Below are 16,907 nucleotides of genomic sequence, written 5' to 3' on the forward strand. Positions count from 1 at the left end.
ATAATAGGATTTATTTTTATACTAATTGCTCAGATTGTTTCAGCATAATCAGACAAATGTATGTTCTTAATTATCTCTGTGAAATTGATACCTTCCTGCTTGTCTTCTTTTGATGAATTCACATTCAGTAAAAAGTTCAGTTCAAAATGGTTATAAAAACTCATGAAATAAGACTTAGAAACCAGAAAGGATTTCTTAGCTTGTTAAAATAATAGAGTGAAAGTTGGACATATCACAAGTAACTTATCATCACCAGGTTCCCCTTTCTCTCTCACGTCAGTTATTCCATAGTTTATGGCAGGAGTCGCCAACCTTTTGGACCTCAGGTACTACCAAACTTATTATTTTAAATCCTGCGGACCACTAATGTGAATTTTGACTGACATAGCTTGCTGACATTGGTGGGAGGGACAGGGAGGGAGGGAGGGAGGGAGAAAGAGAAAGAGAGAGAGAGAGAGAGATCTGATCTAACCTCGGAGGGCGGGTGATATGTTCTCTCTCTCTCTCTCTCTCCCCTCTCCCTCCCTCTCCCTCTCCCTCTCCCTCTCCCTCCCTGTCCCTCCCACCAATGTCAGCAAGCTATGTCAGTAATGTCTTTGTTTAATAATTCTTCCATTTCTTCCCCGATTGCTTTATCCTTCACTTCATCTAAATAGTTTCTTATTCTATCTTCGTTAACTTCTTCCTTTTTATATAACTCTTCAAAATACTTATGGGCAATTTCTTTTTTCTGTTCTATCTCCTGTTGTATATCCCCCTTTCCATCTATTAGCTGGTATATCAATCTCTTTCCTTTCCTTTTTTTAGTCTATATGATAGCCATCTCCCTGGCTTATCAGCATGCTCAAAATAAGTTTGTATAGTCAGATTCAAATTTATAATCATTCTCTCTTGTTCAATTAAATTCAATTTATGTTTAGTTATTATTATCTGATTTTGCAATTTTGAATCCTTTGGGGTACTCTGTAATTGAGTTTCTAATTCCTTAATTTTTTGTTGTAATTTGTTTTGCTGGCCATATTTTTCCTTATTCCTCTTGGCATTATAAGAGATTGTTATACCTCTTATTACTGCCTTCATTGTATCCCAAATGTTTTGTTTCATAGTTGCTCCATTATCATTTTCCTTTAAGAAATAATTTAATTCCTCCTTGAGTTTGTTGGTGTATTCTTTTTCTCTTATTAACTGAGTATTTAACGTCCATCTTTTCTTGGGTTTTTCCTACCCTTCCATATTATCTGAATTGGATTGTGATCTGCCCATTCATTAGGTAAAATTTCAATCCCTTTTATCTCATTTGCTATTTCCCCATTCATCCATGCCATATCAATTCGTGTCCATATTTGATGAGGATTTGAATAGAATGTAAATGGTTTTTTCTCGGGATGTAATCTTCTCCATATATCAATCAAATATAACTCCTTCATCATTTCCATACATATCTTGGGAAGCTCTCTTTTCCCCCCTTTGTTCTTCCCCCCCATTACTGTGGTCTTTTTGATAATCAGCAATAGAATTAAAGTCTCCTATGATACAAATATTTCTTTTTTCCAATCCTACTATTTTTCCATAAAGATGCTTAAAAAACTCTTTTTGATCTCCGTTCGGGGCGTAGATTACCACTAAGAGAATTGGGATGGCATTAATCCAGATCTGCAAAACCAGAGTTCTTCCCTCAGAATCCGACCATATTAAATCTGCTTTCAAATCCTCTTTAACATATACTGCAATCCCTTTCTTTTTCCCCATGTCTGCTGGTACGGTAAATAGCTTCCCTAATTTCGGACATTCTAGGTATTTTTCATCTGTTTTCTTTATATGAGTTTCTTGTAGGCATATTTTATCAGCATTTTGTTTGATTAGTTTAGCTATTATCCTTTTCCTTTTTATCGTCAAGTTTAAACCATTTATATTGATTGATAGTAGTTTCTTCTTCCATTTAATTAATTCTGTTTTGCTCTTTGTGTTGTAATGGTTCTGGTCTCTCCTTGTGCCTGAAGATGTGTCCTACTTTCTTCTCTTTCCTGAAGTAGATGAGTATTTCCTTGATTTCCTAAAGTCCCATCTCTGTTCTTATGATAGCCTTGATCTTCCTGGGAGTTTGTTTCCAGTTCCTCCTTACTGCTCTGGTCTTCCGGACCTTCCAATCACTCATAAAATTCCTGGGCCTTTTCCATGGAGTCTATTTTAATTTTCCTTTCATTCCAAAAAACTAACATCCCCTCTGGGATTAGCCATTTAAATACGATTCTTTTCTGATTTAGGTAAGCTGCTAAGAACTTCTAGTCTCGTCTTTGTTCTCTTACTCTTCTTGATATTTGTTTGAGAATCAAGACTTCTTTACCTTTATACGTGATTGTTTCATCTCTTGACATCCTATATATGATATCCCGGACACTCCTTCTTGCAAATCGTATATGGACTTCTCTTGGGCATTTGTGGTGTCTCGCATAATTAGTGCTAATCCTGTAAACTTCCTCAAACTCCCTTAAGATGTCATCTTTATCCTTTTCCAATAGTGCAGCCAGTATTCCCGCCATTAGTTGTTCCAGGTCTTCTTCTTTGGATTCCACTACATTTTGGAATCTCAAGTATGTAGCAGCCTTGTCCATCTCTAGGTAGACCAGTGAGTCCTCCATTTCTTTACTCAGATTCTTTAATTCTTCATCTACCCTTTCTAATTTCCTTTTGGTTCGTTCAGTCCTTTTCTGTACCTCTTTTATTGTTGCTTCATTTTTCTCCAAGGCCTGCTGTAATAATCCAACTTTGTCCTCTACTTTGGAGATATCCGCTTTCATTTCTGCTTTTAATTTCTCCATCTCCTCTTTTAGTTCATTGATATCTGCTCTCGTCTCGTTATGGTTTTTCATCATTGTTTCTTGCAGCTTCGTCATCGATTCCTGTAAAGTCAGCAAAATTGATTGGATGTTGGCATTTGAGATGTTAACTTGTTTCTCCACTGGTAATGTTTCTTCTATGGTTTTTTGTGCCATGGGCGAAGCTGTTGCCGACGTAGTTGTTAACATTGGGGGTGACCTTTCTTCCAGTTTTCAGAGCTGTAGTATTGTGGAAGTCATTTATTTTAAGATTTGTTTCTGTTGTACTATATTAATTATATTATCCTAAATTAACATTCAGTGATAGAATCTCTGTGTTAAGATTGACCAGTATCTAATTACTTAATCTATCTATCTGCTGGATAGCTGTGCTCTTAACTGGTTACTGGAGTATAAGTACTTATATATAAAAATATTATCACTGTATTATTTTAAATGCAAATTCTAAATCACATATATAATTTTGTAAGCTCTATGCTCAGCCTCTATACATAACTTCATGTAATAAAGAATATATATATATATATATATATATATATATATATATATATATATATATATATATATATATATATATATATATAAAATATCCAAATCCAACTGTATTTAAATATTATAAATAAATATGTGTATTTATCTAACCTTATTTTAAATATTCTTAAACACAAACAGTATTACATTCGTCCCCAAGTGGATTAATTGTGATCACACAATAAATTATAATATTAATACGTTAAATCCTATATGTATTAATTAAATAATACTTAATGTTCTTACTATTTTCCCTATATATCTAATCAAAGTATAACTATCACTATTATTAATAAATCAACTAAATCAATTAATTCAATTATTTAACAATCAGTTACAACAATCAATTTTCCTTTCCCCAGTATGCATATTTATAATCATTATAAAGAGAGAATAAAGAAGGAGAGATAGTTCATCATAGCGCCAGATGGTGAGGGAAAAAGAAGAAAAAAAAAAGAGCAAATGTATACAGAAAAAAGGAGTAAAAAAAGGGGGGAAAGGGAATTTTGAAGTAAGTTTTTTACTTTCCGTCTCTAAGTTTGAGAGCTTTCACTCTGAATGCACTGGAAGTGGGGAGGTAAAAAATGATGAGTAGTGACTGCAATTACATGGTATCTCCACACATTTGGAAGCTTCCACTTTTACTTTTTGTCTTAGCATTCCTAAGTTTAATTTTCCTGATTTTCTTCAGATGGAACCACCTCCTCAATTAGATCAGTATGCTCCCTAAAGGGCTGTTAAGTGGTTTATATCAGTTATATTGTTACGATAGCTTCAGGGTTTCTAAATATCACCTGTGGCGCCACACTGTCTCTGTTCCATCAGCTCCGATCTTCTTCCTGTCTCCGCTTTAATAAAGTCTTTCAGAATAAAAATCAAATGAGATAGTCCAAATCCTCCACAACTTCCAGGCACCTTCCAGCTGCTAGTCTCCCAACCTCGTAAACTTCCCTTTTTACTCATTATTGTCCCCTCTCTCCCCTCTGTCTGCCAAGCCCTTTCACTTTCACTTGCCTCGCATCCGCTTTTTGGCTGCTTTCTTTTAGGGCTCCGGACAGACACTTGTAACAGCCTTATAAAAGTCTATGGCATTCCAATCCTCCTCTCCGCCACTAATTTTCTCTGCCATACTCTTCCCCAATGATCTCACACACTGTCACTCACTCGCTTCTTTACATCGGTGGCAGTCCAGACTTTGGAGCCGCCATTGATAGGGGGCTGTTTCTTGCTTGTTGGGCTCTGAAGAGCTCCTCTTCACTGCAGGGGGGTTGCCTTCCCCACACTGCAACCCGAGTCTCCCCCACGCCAGCACAAATCTCTCCGGGACTCATGCACCCTCAAAGGATCGCGCCAAACGCAGAAAGAGATTAACTGAAACCACAGACGGGCTTCTGCACCTCTGTTCGTCCTTGCCTTGCCACCGGAAGTCCGAACATCTGATTAGTTAGTTTTCAACCACTGTTTCTTGTCCTACCCTCTGGTGCTTTATAGAATAATTTGACCTCCTCTTCTTTGATGAGGGTTAGAGTTAGATGAGCTCCTCTTCTGTTCCATCATCTAAGTCATTTATAAAGACATTGAAGAGTACTGGGACTAAGATGGAACCTTGTGGTATCTCATTGATTATTTTCCTCCATGTAGACATAGTACCATTAAAAACTACTCATTGAGTATGGTTTGTTAGTCATACAAATCCATCTGGTGGTTAGTTGTCTATCCCACATTTTTCTAGTTTACCAAGAAGTAGGTTATGGTCTACTTTGTTAAATGTCTTGCTGAAGTCTTAAGTATACTACATCCACACCATTTCATTGGTCTACTAATTTAGTCACTTTGTCAAAGAATGAAATAAGATTGGTTTGGCATAATCTATTTTTAACAAACCTGTGCTGGCTACTAGTTATAGCTTAATTTGTTTCTAGATGTTCATAAATCTGTTTTTTGATAAATTTTCCAGTATCTTCTCAGGTATAGATGTTAGGCTGGTCTGTAGTTTCCTAGGTCTGTTTTTTCTCTCCTTTTTTGAAGATGGAAACATATCAGCTCTTTTCTAATTCTCAGGTATTTTCCTGGTACTTCAGGATTTTTTAAAAGATATGGTACAATGGTTCTGAGATAATATATGCCAGCTCCTTCCAAATACTAGGATTTAATCCATCAGGTCCTGGTGATTTATATTCCTCAAGATCAAATATGCGTTCTCTTATCATTTTCTTGCTTATTTAATTTGTATTTCTAGTCTTTTTACAATTATGACAGGTTGGGTAGGTTGGGCTATAGTTTCTTTCTGTGTAAAGACTGATGCAAAGAATGAATTAAGCAGCTTTGCTTTCTCTTTACTGCCTGTTGCTTCCTTGTCATCTTCTCTTTTTAGTGGACCAACTATTTCCTTGACTTTTTTTTTCTTGTACTTTATATATTAAAAGAAACTTACATTTGACTTTTGTTCAAGTCTTTGTTTATTCTCAATGTTTTTTCCCCCTGACTTCATATTTGCAGATTCTGGCTATCTGCTGATATTCTGCCTTAGTTAAGTGTCCCTCTTTCCATTTTTTGTACTTATCCTTTTTATCTTTCAGTTTGTAAGAGAGATATTTGTGCAACCATGCTGGTTTCTTCTTGGATTTCTTGTTTTTCCCCCCAGTGGTATTGTGTTGGACTGGACTTTCATGAACATATTTTTCATACTTTCCCATGCTTCTTGAATTGTGTTCTTCTTTAGGATTTTTATCCATGAAATGTTGCTTAGGCTGTCTATGTATTTGGTAAAATCAGCTCTTTTAAAGTTTAAGACATTGGTTTGATTATATTCTATTGCTTGTGTTAGCGTTATATTGAATTCCAATATGACATGATCACTCTTGCCCAAAATTCCAGCAATTTCAACTCCCTGTATCACTTTTTCTCTATTAGTAAGAATTGGATCCAGTACAGTTGTTTCTCTAGTTCCCATCTCTACCTTTTGGATGACAACGTTGTTAGTTAGATTGGTTAGAAATCTGGTTGATCTCCCATTTTCTGAAGACTTTGTGTCCCAATTGATATCAGGATAGTTAAAGTTTCCCATTACTGTCGTGTCCGTCGCGGAAAGAGACTCGGAGCCAGTGACTTAGTTTCAGCTCTTTATTTGCTCCGAGATTGGCTCGGCTCGAAAAGGGAAAAGCGGCGGCTTTTATTCCTTGGCTGTGGCGGCAGCAATGGCACCGCTTTGAATCTCCCGCGATTAGTTTCCACCAATCGCGGGAGATTCGCAGGTGGGCCAATCAGTGTGGCTCGCCGCCAATCAGCTCGCCGTGCGCCTTTGACCAATCACCGCCGGGCGTTTACAAGTATGTAAATGACTGTACAGAACACCCTCCTCTTGGTATGGTCCTACGAACGTAGTCCCGTAAGTAGGCGGGCTTCGCACTTGTCTACTTGACCTGCGCAGGTTAGTTGGTGCTTGGCTCCCGGCCGGTTCGGTCGGGTTCTGTGTTGCTCTCTGCCTCGTCGATGGAACCGTCTGGAAGGGTGAGCCGGGCCTTTCGTCACAGCTCTCTCCCGGTCTACCCGGGCTGGTTGAGCTGCGGTTGTTGCCGCTCCCGCCTGGTCTTTCTGGGCTGGTTGAGCTGGCCTGGCTGCTTCTTCCTGGTGAGGCTTCAAGCTGGCTGCTTGTTGGTGAGTATTCCCAGTTTCTTTCTGGTGTGGGTTGGTTCTTGGGGTCTTCCCTCCCTCTTGGTTTGTGTTGGGGGTCCCTTCTTTTCTGGGTATGTGTCTGTGTCTGTTTGCGTGTCGGTTGTGTTTCCCGTGGTTGTTCTTGACCTTAATTGGTCGATGTGTCGCTTTCCATGCTCGTCCGTCGGTTGTCTGTAACGGTACGAGCAGGGACCTGTCACTTGGGTTACGGTTGCTGGTATCCAAAGTGGGTCCCCGGTAAGGTTCCTTGCGTATACTGTGTCGCCTGGTTTAAATGTTCGGTCTTTGCTTGAGGAGTTTGGGGTTTTTTCTGGGTTGTATGTGGGGTGCAGTCTGTCTAATGGGGACCTTAATTTCCTCCCCATTAATAGTTCTGCCGGGCTTTTGTTAGTTGTTGTGTTCGGGGTTATGTGTTGTATCAAAAGCATTTTATTTATTTTTTCTTGGATTTCCCCGTTTTCTATTTTCTGGATTGTTTTTTTTGTAAATTGAACCATCCGTTCCGCCCTCCCGTTCGCCGCCGGATGTGCCGGCGCTGTCAATGCGTGTCGTATCCCCCGTTCCGCTAGGAATTTTTTGAATTCTATCGAGGTAAATTGGGGCCCGTTGTCGGATACGATGACGTCTGGGAGGCCGTGGGTTGCGAACAGCTTGCTGAGTTCTTTGGTAACGGCCTCCGTGGTGGTAGTTTTCATGTTGCTTACCTCCAATCAGTTGGAGTAAGCATCTACCGTAATGAGGAAGGTGTGCCCTTTCGTGGGTCTGGCAAAGTCTATGTGAATCCTGGACCATGGTCCCCTGGGGGTTTCCCATTCCAGGATTGGGGCGGCAGGGGGGCTAGGCCTGGTTTCCTGGCATCGGTTGCATGCTGCCACCCAAGCCTTGATCCATTTGTCTATCCCTGGCCACCATGCGTAGCTTCTGGCCAAGGCTTTAGTCCGCACGATGCCTGGGTTTCCCTCATGCAGCAATTCCAATACCTTTCCCTGTAATTTTTCCGGAATGACAACCCTATCCCCCCACAGTAAACAACCTTTTTGTAATGACAGTTCTGTTTGCCGGTTCCGGAATGTCCTGAATGTTTCCGCCGACATCTTTTTGGCCACCCTTCTCTACCCAATGTAACACTCGCGCCAGACGTTTGTCTTTATTAGTTTTGCGGGCAATGTCTGACGCGTTACGGTAGATCGGGCAGAGTCTCTATGCTAAGGGTGGTCGTCGTGGGTGCTGGGTCGGTGTCCAAGTCAGGTAGCGGCGTCCGGCTCAGGGCGTCTGCGTGGGTGATTGTCTTACCGGTCGGTGTGTGAGCCGGTAACTGTAGGCGGCAAGGAATTCAGACCACCTTGTCATTCTTGGAGATAGAATGTTCGGGGTGGCCCTGTTTCCTGCCAGGATTCCCAGCAGCGGTTTGTGGTCGGTGACGATGGTGAACGTCCGGCCGTAGATGTATTCGTGGAATCTTTTTATGGCGGCAACGATAGCCAGAGCCTCCTTGTCCAGCTGGCTGTAGTTTCTTTCCAGTTTGGTGAGGGTCCTTGAGAAAAAGGCGATGGGTGCTTCTTTTCCGTCGGTGAGAGTGTGACTGAGGACGGCACTGACGCCGAAGGGTGATGCGTCGCATGTGACAGCTAGCGGTAGGGTCTCATTGTATTGGATGAGGACAGCATCCGAGGTGAGTAGGTCCTTGGTTTTGTTGAAGGCGGCCTCCTCGCGCTTTCCCACAAGTCCACGGGGCCGCTTTGTCCAAGAGCTTATGCAAAGGCTCCGCTGCGGTCGCCTTCTGTGGCAGGAAAACATTATAGAAATTAAGCAGCCCTAGAAATGCCTGTAGTTCCGTTTTATTCTTCGGCCTGGGGGCTTCCTTGATTGCTCTGATTTTTTTTTTTCGGTTGGGTGAATTCCGTGCCGATCTAACAGGTACCCTAGGAATTCGACTCTCTTGGTATGTAATTGGCATTTTTCCTTTTTAACCTTCAGCCCCGCATTTTTGAATTTCGTTAGGACCTCCCTCAGGGGACCCTCCAGTTCTTTTTGGTTGGCTGCTGACACCAGTACATCGTCGAAGTAGGGCACCACCCCCTTGATTCCTTGCAGGAGTCTCTCCATGAGGCTCTGGAATATTCCTGGTGCCACACTGACTCCAAATTGGAGTCTCTTACAGCGGAAAGCCCCCCGGTGGGTTACTATGGTTTGCACCTTGGCGGTTTCTGCGTCGACCGGCAGTTGTTGATATGCTTGCACCAGGTCGAGTTTCGCAAAAACCTTGCCTCCCCCCAGTGAGTGTAGGAGATGCTGCACTACTGGGACGGGATAGGCGCTCTGTTGTAATGCGCAGTTGAGGGTGGCCTTATAGTCCCCGCAGATTCTCACCGACCCATCGGGCTTGACTGGGGTGACTATGGGGGTCTCCCACTGGGCGTGGTCAATTGGTTTGAGAACCCCTTGACTGACAAGCTTGTCTATTTGCTCATCGATCTTGGGCCGGAGTGCGAAGGGTACCCGCCGTGGTTTTAGGCGTCTTGGGGAACGCTGGGGTCTAGGCTGAAGGAAATAGGGGCCCTCGGTACTTGCCTAGGATGCCGTCGAACACTTCCTGGAAGTCCCTTGCGAGTTGTTCTTCCCAATCGGCCTCACCGATGTGATCGATGCCCGTCACTTCGATTCCGAGTGGCGCAAACCATTGCAGTCCTAAAAGGCTGGGCCGGTCTCGGTCCACAATCGTCAACGGGAGCCTTGCTTTTCGCCCCTTGAAAGTGATTTCGAACTGTCCTGTTCCGACTACCGGGATGCGATTTCCCTGGTAGTCCTTGAGGATTAGTTTCTGGCTTTCCAATCCCCTTCTCTGGATTTTGGGCACCAGGCGCTTGATTTCCCGCCATGCAACCATGGAGAGGTAGGATCCGGAGTCCACCTCCATCTTGCATGGCTCGCCCTCGATGCTCACTTCCACATATACCTTCCGGGCGTCTTCGCTGGACGAATGGCCGATGACGACCGTCTGGTGGGTTTCCTCTCTCTGCCGGTTCTCGCCATTTCGGCGGCCCCGTCCGTCTCTGTTCCAACGATTTTCAGATTGGCGGTCTCTGGGCCTGGGGGGGGGGGTGCCGTCTCATCTCCGGTTGCTGTTTTCTCTCCTCCGGGGGCTGTAGTTTTTCTTAAGTCGGCAGACTCGCACGATGTGGCCTCTTTTATCGCAGTGCCGACATATCGCATCGAAAAATCGGCACTCTGATCGAGGGTGGTCGTCTCCGCACCCGGCGCATTGGGGTCCCGACTTACGACTCCGCCGATCGCGCCGGTCTCGTTCCGTCTGGAGTCGATGGATGTCCTCTTCCTCGTCCGTGGTGTCGGAACCGGAGTCGAGGTCGTCATGGTGTGTGGTGGTGGTCTCCCGGAGGCTTGCTTCGGCGCGTGTCTCAGTTGCCGTACCTGCATCGGTGGCCGCGGTGGGTCTCCGCATTCGAGCCGCCGATTTCCGGGTTGCTTCGGCTGCGGTGGCGTCTGCAAGAACGTCGGCAAGGCCGATGTCGCCTTTTGCCATCAGTCGGCTTTGTAGGACCGGATCTCTGAGCCCCAGGACGACGCGGTCTCGGAGTGCCTCGTCCATGTCTGTAAAACCACACATACCCCCGAGGTTTCGTAGGTCAGCCACGAAATCGCTGATGCTCTCGCCCGCTCTCTGGTCTCGCCAGTAGAAGTCGTGCCGCCTGATGAGGGTGGGCACGGCGGGGCATAGTGGTTTCGAGTAACGGCTCGAGATCGGCCCAGTCCATCGCCTTCACATCTTCGGTTTCGCGAGGGCTTTCGCCATCTTAAACACCGCGGGCCCGCAGTGTGTTAGGAAAACGGCTCTTTTCTTCTGCCCATTCGCGCCCTTTAGGTTGCTACTGAGGAACATCAGAATCGGTCGGTGTACGATTCCCAATCTGGGTTGAAAGGCGCTGGTGGGGCGATGCTGGCCATCTCGTCGGTCTTGTTTCCTCCGGACACGTGCTTTCGGGAATTAGGCTTGGAATCCCACCTTCGTCGCCAGTGTCGTGTCCATCGCGGAAAGAGACTCGGAGCCAGTGACTTAGTTTCAGCTCTTTATTTGCTCCGAGATCGGCTCGGCTCAAAAGGGAAAAGCGGCGTTTTTATTCCTTGGCACGCGGTGCGGCTAATGGCACCGCTTTGAATCTCCCGCGATTAGTTTCCACCAATCGCGGAGATTCGCGGGCGGCCAATCAGTGCGGCTCGCCGCCAATCAGCTCGCCGTGCGTCTTGACCAATCACCGCGCGGCGTTTACAAGTATGTAAATGACTGTACAGAACAATTACTACTGCAATATGTTTTCTACATACATTTGTTAATTGATTAGCAAAAAGTTTGTCTATTTCTTCTGCTTGGTTGGGTGGCCTGAGGTATACATCTGTAGCAATGTAATTCAGTCCCCCTTCCCCTTTATATTGACCCATATCTATTCTAGAAGGTTTTCATCCTTTGTTTTATGCATTTCTGTAGCAATGTAGTGAACTTCTATATATAATGGATGTTGGATGTATATTTTGTGTATATTCATAGATATTGTATTCTCTAATTGCAAATGGAGACGCGGGTACTCTATTTTTCTTATCTTCATCTTTAAGTGCTCTGGTTTTATTGTATTGCGAACAGTTGCTGGGATGCATCCACAGTTTCATTGTACTTCTACAATGACAATGAAGTTCTTCTTATCTTATCTATAATGCAACTCCACCTCCTCTTTTGTTAGGTCTGTTTCTTTTGAATTGTTTATTTCTTTCCATCAGTACATTTTAGTCATGAGTTTCATCTCACCAAGTTTCAGTAATGGCAAAAATATCATAACTGCCTTCATGTACTAATACTTCAGTTTCACTCTGTTTGTTCCCTAAACTTCGAACATTAGCCTATATGCATTTGAGTGCTTTATGGATCTTGGGTATGTTTCTTATATCTCCTACTTTGTAACTGGGATTTCCATCCTTTCCATCACTCTCTACTTAATTATGTTTTCTTTTTTATTTCTTCTTTTTCTCTACTGCCTACCTCCTTATGTGATTGGTTATCTAGTGGTTTTTGCTTGGAATTAGTATCTAAAGGTTGTGAAGGTTTCCTCCCCTCCACCAAGAAATTAGGGAGGGTCCCTTCTAAGACATTTACCACATGCACATTTTTGCTGTGGCATATATTCAACCATTTCCCCAGCTGCATTTTTTTCTTTCTGCTAAGATCATTTTCTTTCTGCTAAGACCACATCATCCTACAATTTGTCCTGGCACAGAGATAATGAAAAAAAAAATCCCAGTAATTGTGGAAGTGGAAGGAAGCACAAGGAATTAGAAATACAATGTTTGAAGTCTGCTGAGCAAATTCACATGCTGGTGAAAATAGTGGGTTAAGGGAACAAAATGGCTATAGGCAAAGAATAAAGCAAAAAAAAAAAAGTATAATTATTTGTTTCAGAGAAAGGAGACAACAGCCTTCATGCCTGAATTGGTAATTGATAGAATAATATAATGAACTAAGCCTTCCAGGTTTTAATGATATTTCAATAAGGCAAAACCCACAAGCTGCTATGCACTTAAGAATCCTATTGTACTGAAGGAGCCAGCTGGACAATCTCTCCAAATGCACTCAGACTTATATAGAACGGATTTTCTGGTGATAATAACAAGACCCAGCAGAGGATTACCATTATTAAGAAACCTAGAAACATCATCATTTGGTATAAATATATAAGGAAACATTGGCAAAGCTACTCAGCTTTGGCACAAAACTAGTTAGCTTCTTTTCAATAAAAACAATTTTTAGGCTTACCTATAAGTCAACAAATGAAACACATGTAAAAAATCAGCCTAGGCTATTCTCCAGATTATCAGATAATATTTGAAGGAAAGCATGTTGGTTTGAAAAATATAAAGAATACTATGATTTTTTTTCTTTTTAAGGAAAAATAGGCTAAGCAGTAAACAGTAGTGCAAGCCAAGAACACATCTCTGTTCAGATGATACAACAGTGTTTGGTCTTATCTGAGACAATGATGAATCCTCATATAGATGGGATGTTGTACTACTTGCCTCATGGTGCGACTGGAACAATCTGGAACTGAACATACTAAAAACTGTAGAAATGGTGGTAGACTTTAGGAGAAACTCTCCCATACTATCACCTCTTTCAATATAGACAACACAGTATCAACAGTAGAGACCTTCACATTTCTAGGTTCTATCATATCTCAAGACCTAAAATGGACACCTAACATAAAAAATGTCATCAAAAAAGCACAACAAAGAATGTTCTTTCTGTGCCAACTCAGAAATCTCAAACTGCCCAAGGAGCTGCTGATACAATTCTACAGAGGAATTATTATCTGCACCTCTATAACTGTCTGGTTTGGTTCTGCAACCCAGCGTGACAGACACCGACTTCAGAGGATAATTAGGACTGCAGAAAAAAACAATTATTAAACCTGCCTTCCATTGAGGACCCATATACTGCACAAGTCAAAAAGAGGGCTGTGAAAATATTTACAGACTCTTCACATCCTGGACATAAACTGTTTAACACCTACCCTTAAAACGACACTATAGAGCACTGCACACCAGAACACCTAGACACAAGAACAGTTTTTCCCTGAACGCCATCACTCTGCTAAACAAATAATCCCCTCAACACTGTCAAACTATTTACTAAGTCTGCATTACTATTACTATTAATCTTCCCATCCTTCCTTTTACCCATCTCCTCCCACTTATGATTGTATGACTGTAACTTTGTTGCTTGTATCCTTACGATTTTTATTGACTGTTTTCTAGTATGATTTGATTGCCTACGACTATTATTAAGTGTTGCACCTTATGATTCTTGATGAATGTATCTTTTGTTTTATGTACACTGTGAGTATATGCAAGACAAATTCCTTGTGTGTCCAATTACACTTGGCCAATAAAGAATTCTATTCTATTCTATTCTATTCTATTCTATTCTATTCTATTCTATTCTATTCTATTCTATTCTATTCTATTCTATTCTATTCTATTCCATTCCATTTTATTCTACTCTATAATGTGTCATCTCTGCTCTTATGTTCCCACAATATCTTCTTCTGATAAACCATCCCACCTTCTTCTGGCCCAATTGTGGCCAGCTCCAATGGCAAAACATTTGTTTAGTGACCATTCAAATTTACAGTGGCACTGAAAACAGTGATCTACGAACATTTTTTATTTTTATGACTTGCATCATCTTGTGGTCACATTGTCAGAATTTGGCCACTTGGCAACTGGCATAAATTTTTGATGATTGCAGTGTCCCAAGGTCATATGATCAACTTTTGTGACTCTGACAAGAAAAGTCAAAGGGGAAGCCAGATTCACTTAACCATATTATTAATATAAAATCTTCACTGATTCACTTAACAACTATAGCAAGAAATGATGTAAAATGGAGCAAAATTAACTTAACCACAGTCTTGCTTAACAATGGAAATTTTGGACTAAATTGTAGTTATAAGTGAGGACTACCTGTATTTTCTCTCCCTGCCCAGGGGTGGGATTCTACCAGTTCGCACCTATTCACTAGAACCAGTTGTTAACATTCTAAGCAGTTTGGAGAACCGGTTGTTGGAAGAAATGACTGGCCTAATCCTGTAAGGAAGGCAGGAAGGAAACGTTCTGGTGTTGCTTACAGAAACTGCCTCTCCGTTAACCCTTATTACATTCTTGGCAGGACTTTGCTTGTCTGGAGTGACCATTCAAAGTTACAATGGCACTGAAAAAAGTGACTTAGGACCATTTTTCACACTTAAAACTGTTGCAGCATCCCCACAGTCATGAGGGGCCAGGCGAGGAGATGCATGACTCAATGTGAGTAATATTGAGTTGGCCACACCCAGCCAATAACATGACCACCAAGCCACACCCACCAATTAAGCCACGCCCACAGAACCAATTGTTAAAATTTTTGAATCCCACCCCTGTCCCTGCCCATCTCTGACACACATGGAATTCTGTATCAGTATTGGGGAAAGCAGTGGTTGCCAAACTATAGTGTCATTCCATCATTTAAAGTGGGAACTTAACTGCTGGAAGAATGGCATTTTGACTGCCAGTCAGTTTTCATATTATATTCATACTTGGAATTTTTGCACAATGTTGAGTTTGGAAAAGCAGTGACATAAAGAGGAAAAGGGTCATTTCCCTCCCCTCTCAGTAGCAGGAGTGTGGAAGGATGTTTTGGTTAATTCAGGAAGACCTGTTGCTCTGTGGTCATAGCAGCAACAAGTAATTGGTTGATTGAACTCTCTGTTAATCACTAAGTGCTTCATTTGAAGTTCCCAGCTTGTTGTTATTGTTCCAAGCAAAAGAATAAACTAAAGGTGTAGCAATTTCAAAACCCTTTGAATGGATTTAGGAAACACAAGAGCACACAACAGATACAAACTCAAAGTAAACCGCACCAAACTTGATTGCAGGAAATACGACTTCAGCAATAGAGTGGTCAATGTCTGGAATACTCTACCCGACTCTGTAGTCTCTTCCCCAAACCCCAAAAACTTTAACCTTAGACTGTCTACTATTGACCTCACCCCTTTCCTAAGAGGTCTGTAGGGGGCGTGCATAAGCGCACCAACGTGCCTACCGTCCCTGTCCTATTGTTTCTCTTATTCTATTATTTTTCTTATATGTACCCATTTCATATATTCACAACTATGTATACACTTGTACTTATTATCTTGTAAACAATTGACAAATCAAATAAATAAATAAATAAAATTGAAATGGAGGCCTATTGAACTATCTTAATATTCATATATGTACCTGGAGAAAGATGGCAGATACCACTCCCCAAAAAAAAAAAAGCAAGATATAAAACTATTTCTAAACACTGCTTTCTATAGAAGATTGAATATAATATATGCATGACTCTGGTCCCAAGAAAAATGCCCTCTTGCTAGCTTGCTCTGCCCTAGATAAGTATGTCTATTGCCAATTTGAATAAAATAAAAGGTGGCTAAATGAGTTTTTATGTTTATCATCCTGCAAAGACTGTTCTATGACTCATGCATTTTTTACATAAATGGAAGGATCAATATTTAATGGCTGTTCAGACCACAGAGTGGCACACACGGTTTTTGATTTAAAAACTCTTTCTGTGCCAAGGAATTTTAAAAAGAGAAAGAATGCAGTATTTTACGTGATGGCAGAAATAAATGAGATTTCATTCATTCTATATATAGAATATTGCCATATACTGTGTGAGTAACATACATTAAGCATCTGAATTAAGCTGCTAAAAATCAATCTGAGCTCATCTATTTGAAAGTTTAATTTTACAGAAATTTGCAACAAAAGAGCTCTATTTAATTTTCATATATCATTTAACTAAATGTTCAAAACTAGTTTGTGCTTATTATCATCCCCTTTTATCCGAGGGGATAGAAAAATCCAATATATATATCTTTTTGGCTCTGTTGCCTTAAGTTGACACTAGATTTTTGAAATCTGCATTGGTTTTACTAGCATCTATTTAATAATAAGCATAGCATCTGGGAAGCAAGCTGGCACCCAAATCAAACAACACCACTTGCTAACCCTTCTCTTAAATTCAGCTTAAAAAAACAAAAGCATAAAAATAACCCATTCTCGGGGTCTTCTTTTTACAGAAACATCCCCCCCCCATTTTTTTTGCTTCCTGGGCCTCAGGGAAGCCTCCTGTGGGGGGGTGTTTTTGCTGCCAGGAAGCCTCAATTCTGATCATACATCCAGGATTACTTATATGTCGTTCAAAACAGTACTTACTCTTTTATACTGTATATGTCTGGCAGTTTATTCCATCAAGTGTACTCTTTGTTTCACCCCTAA

Source organism: Notechis scutatus, chromosome Z (genome assembly GCF_049901735.1).
Source record: "Notechis scutatus isolate UNSWTSFEM ecotype Mainland chromosome Z, rNotScu1.2, whole genome shotgun sequence".
Taxonomy (NCBI): domain Eukaryota; kingdom Metazoa; phylum Chordata; class Lepidosauria; order Squamata; family Elapidae; genus Notechis; species Notechis scutatus.